The sequence below is a fragment of the Physeter macrocephalus genome, chromosome 5 (assembly GCF_002837175.3).
Source record: "Physeter macrocephalus isolate SW-GA chromosome 5, ASM283717v5, whole genome shotgun sequence".
In the NCBI taxonomy this organism is placed as follows: Eukaryota; Metazoa; Chordata; class Mammalia; order Artiodactyla; family Physeteridae; genus Physeter; species Physeter macrocephalus.
In genome coordinates this window covers 56,689,369-56,695,368 of record NC_041218.1, presented here as the reverse complement: position 1 = coordinate 56,695,368, position 6,000 = coordinate 56,689,369, and the positions used below count along the sequence as shown (strand labels likewise).

Here is a 6,000-nt window from a genome sequence, read left to right as displayed (position 1 = left end):
CCTATGGTCAACTAATCTATCACAAAGGAGGCAAGGATATACAATGGAGAGAAGCCAGTCTCTTCTATAAGTGGTGCTGGGAATTCCTTAAAAAACTAAAAATAGAATTACCATATGATCCAGCAATCCCACTACTGGGCATATACCCAGAGAAAACCATAATTCAAAAAGACACATACACCCCAACGTTCATTGCAGCACAATTTACAATAGCCAGGTCATGGAAGCATCCTAAATGCCCATCGATAGATGAATGGATAAAGAAGATGTGGTACATATATACAATGAAATATTACTCAGCCATAAAAAGGAACGAAATTGGGTCATTTGTAGAGACGTGGATGGATCTAGAGACTGTCATACAGAGTGAGGTAAGTCAGAAAGAGAAAAACAAATATCATATATTAACGCATATATGTGGAACCTAGAAAAATGATACAGATGAACCGGTTTGCAGGGCAGAAACTGAGACACAGATGTAAAGAACAAATGTATGGACACCAAAGGGGGAAGGCAGCGGGGGCTGTGGGTGGGAGTGTGACGAATTGCGAGATTGGGATTGACATGTATATACTGATGTGTATAAAATTGATGACTAACAAGGACCTGCTGTGTAAAAAAATAAATAAATTAAAAAATTTAAAAAATAACAGGATTTGTATGAAGTGGAATGATGCCATATTGTTGAGTAAAGGAAAAATTTATAGAACAACATGTAGAGCATGATTCCATTTTTTATTAAAAATTATAAAGTGTGACCTTTACGTATATTTAAGTAAATATATATTATGTATTGGTATGAGCTTAGAAAAATATGCTTCAAGTTCTGGGATGGTATTAGAGGGGTAGAGAAGGAACACTCCCACTCCTGTTTGTATCTACCTCAGAAAGCACAGTTAAATTATGAGCGATTTAACTATTTTATGTCTTTCTGCATTTTTCAAATGGAAAACTTTCAAAAATAGTGTCTTCATTTTGAGGATGAAAAAGCAAGGCTCGGAGATTTTAAATGACTCTTGCAAAGCCATGCTGCTTACTCCTAGAATCCAGGCCTCCTGATTCTCTAGCAGCTGCTTTGGCCACATTATGCCCAGAACAGAGCATTTGAACTGTTGACTAGGTTGGGAAATATTCACAAACTTCGAAATCTACCCTTTGGTGTTGTTTCACCTGAAGACTTCTTGGTCTACAGCAACCGTGTTTTAGCCTAGTTAGCATATTAAAATATAAAATAAAAGCTGCTAACTGCCTGTATTTTCTTTCTGGGAAGAAGGCAGCCTACTTAAGTGTGTCCGGATGGAAATCCAGAAGTTTGTGTTCCTACCCGAGTTGTACATGTTGGGTGAACCACCAAACACTGTATCTCAGTTTCCTCACCTGTGAAAATATTGTGCTGACCTACTTTCTCTAGATAGCTGGGTGGGCTACTTCATGATTTAAAACTGCTTTGAAAATACAAAGCTTCATTGAAATTGTTTGTCAAGAGTTCCTCCTGTCTTAAAGCTTCCTTCCTTCTCATGCCCTTCTCTGGCATATAAGCCCTATAGGCTTGGTATTTTTCTAAAGTAAAAGTCTACAAAATTAATAAGTAATTTTCAAGTCAGAAATATGTCTTCTGGTATTTGGTTCAAATGAGAATGTAGTCATTCTTTCTCTTAAACCTGAATGCAAAATGTGCGTGTGTATGTGCCTGTGCACTTGTGTATTTAACACAATCAAGCAGAAGCCCATTGGGCCTGGAGGTAGCTTGGGATGCTAGCATCATGTGGGCACTTCTCTGGCTTCGCATGGCATTGTGAGGCTTCACATCACCTGGACAGTAAGAATTAGTAGTACAGCCTAAAGAGGGGAGGCAGAAAATGTTTCCTCTTCTTCTATCTCCCCTTGTCCACCTTCCCTGCCTGTCTCATGATTGTACTCTGTGCCAGTCTGTGGGGGAAGTGAAGGCAAAGTATCATAAAGCACAACAGTACTAAGAAGAAGAAAAAGAGGGAATTCCTTGGCAGTCCAGTGTTTAGGACTCAGTGCTTTCACTGTCCAGGGCCCAGGTTCAATACCTGGTCGGGGAACTAAGATCCCACAAGCCACATGGCATGGCCAAAAAAAAAAAAAAACGAAAAAGAAAAAGAAAAAAAGATCAGGGAAGGGAAACTGAGGGTTTGCATGAGCTGCTTTCATCAACTAAAATATGTTGAGTGAAAGGAAAAGCCTCCACTGAGAGCAGAGTGCCTCTTTCTTCCACCCCACCTCCCACCCTGACAGGGTCAAGGGATGATGAGAAGGAGATGCGGGTGGTCACATTATAGGTCCACCCCCATGGAACACTTTATACACGGGTGTGGCATAGATCTGAGGAATGTCAACCTTCTAAGTTATAGCTGGATTCCCCTCAATTGCTCTCTCTTCTTTCATATTTGAATATTTTCAAAATTTTCTCAGTGTTGATCTTGAGTTTTTGGTTAGTAAAAATGTCTTTCTCCAAGTATATTGTACTTTCCTTGGGCCATAAACATCCTGTAACTCTCCCAATACCTACACCTGTGCTCTGTGTATAGCAGGCAATTCAGAATGATTAAAGAAAATAGTTCTACATGCTGTCCAGCGTGTGTCAACTGTTCTGCGATTCTGGGATGGTATCTCCAGACTCCTGCCAGCTTACTCTGGCAATGTGTATGGTTTTTGTTTAGGGGGTTTTCTTTGGTTAATGATCATCCCTAGCACATTCATGAAGACCCCGCAAAACCCATTTTAAGAAAAAGAGAACCAATTCTTTTTCCTCTCCAACATGCTCTCAGATTCTTTTAAGTTGTGTTTTCTTAGATTTTTGAGGAAGAAAGGAATCTCCATGGTCTTCTCGCCCAGTCACTCACTGGATTTCCAAAATCCCTCCGCAACTTCTCCATGAGGTGGGCTGCCAGCCTCTGGTTGAAGCCTTCCAGAGACAGGCAGCTCTCTCCTTCTTTAAACAGCTCTGACAGAAAGGACTCTACCATGTTGCGTGGACACAAGTCCACCCTGGAGTTCTGCCTCCCATGACCTTGGAGAATAAGCTGGATCGCTCTTGAAAATGACTCTCACGGGTTTCCTCCATCTCAGAAGCCATCCTCAAGTCTTTTCTCCTCCTCGCTGAACAGTCTTGCTTCCTTCCAACAGAGAGCTGCTTGGCTGCTGCCCGTGTCATGCCTTTTGGGACAGAGATGAAGCCCTCTGACTTCTGGAACCCAAGCAGGCCTGTTTGTGGAAGAAATGTGAGCATTCACACCTTCTTGCCTTTGCACCCGAGGAACCCATGCCCAGTCCTTCTGCTGAGGGCGGACACTCAGCGCATATGCCCACCCTCCTTCCCTCCAACCGCATGTGCCCTGGGAGGCAGGCCAGTGCTTGCACCCTCTCTGAGGCCTGAGCAAGAGCGAGGCTTGGCGTGATGACTGAGGATAACAACAGTCATAGCCCAGCTTCTTATTATACCACAGCCCCTACTCTAGGAGCTCATTGTTCAAAGTATAAGGAGAACCATGTTTTCCGCTAATGTAAGACCTAAGTTTAATCTAACTAGTTAGAATAATTACAGTGTTCCCGGGTATGGTGCCCCTCATGATGAGGGACCATCATGTTCTTTGTCACTGGAGATGCTCTTAAAGACAGCCAGAGGAAACACACCAGGACTGAATAAAGCCAGGCTAGTGGGAGTTTTGTTTCTCATTTTGTTTTAAAGTTAGTCATAGAATTATGGCCTAGGGAGATTAAAGCACCTAACACATCACCGACTCCATTCCTTGACTAATGAAGGAGAAATAAGGTAGTATATTCTGTTCACTTTGGGTTCAGGTGGTAAACGTTTTGATTTAGGATGGTTTGTGTAAAGCTAAACTGGACATATTCAAGTGTACCTTACATGAACTGTCCTGTAATCTTTGATTCTGGGAGAAACATGTTCAGAATTATCCAGGGCTGGAGCTACCTAGAGCAGGAAATGAAAGTGCTAGCCCGTAACATTCAGTCAACCTGATTCCCCCAGTGTCTTCTCATTGGCCTCTCAGGCTGGATCACTCTCTGGGCCTGGCTGTGTTCCCTGGCAGCAAAGCCAGGTAAGTGGTGAGTAGTTAAAAAGTTTCCTACCTGCCCCATTTGGGCACATTTGCACAAACTGGGTCTTCAGCTATAAGAACAGATGCCAACAAATGACCTCCAACATTAGCACAACAAATAAAACTCAAAAGTGTAGTATAAGGTCTTTTGCCTTTGGTACATTTCCTTCCCTCCCCGCTTCACCAGGCATTGTGCTGGGCACTGGGGCTACAGAATGAACAAGGTCTGGGCTCTGCTTTGTTCTCACAGGCGAGATGGGATGAAGAATCAGCTCTGAAAATCCAGTGTGCCGACTGCTGGAACAGAGGGCGCTGAGGCACCCCGGGGAGGGGAGGAGGGCCGAAGGGCTGGGGTGATGAGGGTGGGAATGGAAGGCTTTGAGGAGACCTGATCCTGAAACTGAAACTCAAAGATGAGTAGGAGTCAGCCTGATGCTGGAAGTAAAGAGGGACATTAAGGGCCGAGGGAATAGCATATGCAAAGGCACTGCCAGAGAGGTAGAGGGAAAATCAGGAAGGAGGGATGGCACAGGAAAGCTAGGATTAACAGTGTCACATGGCACAGGGTCAAGTAATGTCGGGACTGGACAGTATTTCCTGGCTACCAGGAGGCCCTGAGCCTCCAGATCCTGCCTGCAAACCTCCAGCAGTTGGAGCATCAATTGCGTGGAAGTGCATAGAGTTGGGGGAGACCTTGGAGACCCTCAAGTCCAGCCTTCCTCCCATAGTGGGAACTTTCCTATGGCCCTCTGACTGGGGCCTTTCAGTCTAAGCCTCATCACTTCCAGAGTCAGGGAGTCCCACCAAATCTCAAGGCCAAGCCAACTTCAGTGGTTAACAAGTTCTTATTTACACAGACAGTAGCTGGGGCCAGATATTTAAGAACAGATAGCCTTGATTGTGTGTGCCTACCTTAACTTCAGAATGTGGCTTTTCCCGTCTATTGGAACTGTTCTTTACTCATCTTGGGCTCATAGTACCTGATAGTTACAACAGCTACCGTTTATTGAAACCTGTTATGTACCAGACACTACAACAGTGTCAGAGGCTTTATGTATGTTTTCTCATTTAATCTTCCCAGCAATCTTTTTGAGGTAGGTGTACAGATATGGTTCTTTGTTTTGGCAAACTACAGACACTGATTCAGCTAACTTATGCAAAAACATGATCTATTGGCAGAACATGGGGTAGCTCATAAAATTGAAGAAGCTGAAAAACCAGGCCTCAAGAAGGACAGCAGCCTGGTAGCTCAGGAAATTCTGGCATCAGGAACTGATGGACAGTCCCTTCATGATGTCATTTTTCAGAAGGAATCAACTCCAACCATATTCCATCCTTGGGTCACCCCACTCAGGTTTAAAATTCCAGGGAGGCAAAGTTTGATTGTCCAGGGATAGGCAGGCCACCATGATTGACACGAGGACTCTACTTGACTTGGTGGAAATCAAGGTGATTTTCCTAGAGCAGGGAGAGCGAATTCTGAGTGGACATAACAGCTGTCCATTAGCACAGGTGACATCATCCCTGCTTACAGACCAGGAAACTGCAACTCAGAGAGGCCAAGCAAATCTCCCAGGGTTACACAGACAATAAATGGCATAGCCAGGGTTTCAACCTAGACTCTCCTGACTCCAAAGTCCAGGTACTTCCCATTTCTCCTTGCTGCCTGTTTGCCTGAACTGCATATGGATATTGATATTTAGAGTCAAGCTATGCCTGGTAGGTGGAAACTTTGCTGTCAGTCCTGTGTCTGGGTCAGTCTCCATTAGTTCCCATCCCAGTTCTTAGGGGATGGCTCCAGAAACATCTTTCTGTCCCCTCACACGAGCCTATTTTGCTGTGAGGAAGTAGCCATGCTCTGTTTGCCCTAGTAGGAGACAAGGGAATAGTAAAACACACCGCATCTCTCCAA

At 44.1% G+C, this 6,000-nt stretch overlaps 1 protein-coding gene across 18 annotated transcripts in view; it reads left to right on the top strand.

Annotated features, from left to right (window-relative positions):
- Nucleotides 1-6,000, top strand: part of MTERF1 (mitochondrial transcription termination factor 1) — a 571,641-nt gene that overhangs the window by 417,520 nt on the left and 148,121 nt on the right. For 17 of the 18 annotated variants that reach the window (XR_008617408.1, XR_003679875.2, XR_003679883.2 and 14 more), the window contains one exon: nt 3,154-3,248. The exons of the other annotated variant lie outside the window; for it this stretch is intronic. The gene's annotated coding sequence lies outside the window, so the exon portion shown is untranslated. The remainder of the gene's footprint in view (nt 1-3,153; nt 3,249-6,000) is intronic. 18 annotated transcript variants of the gene reach the window in all.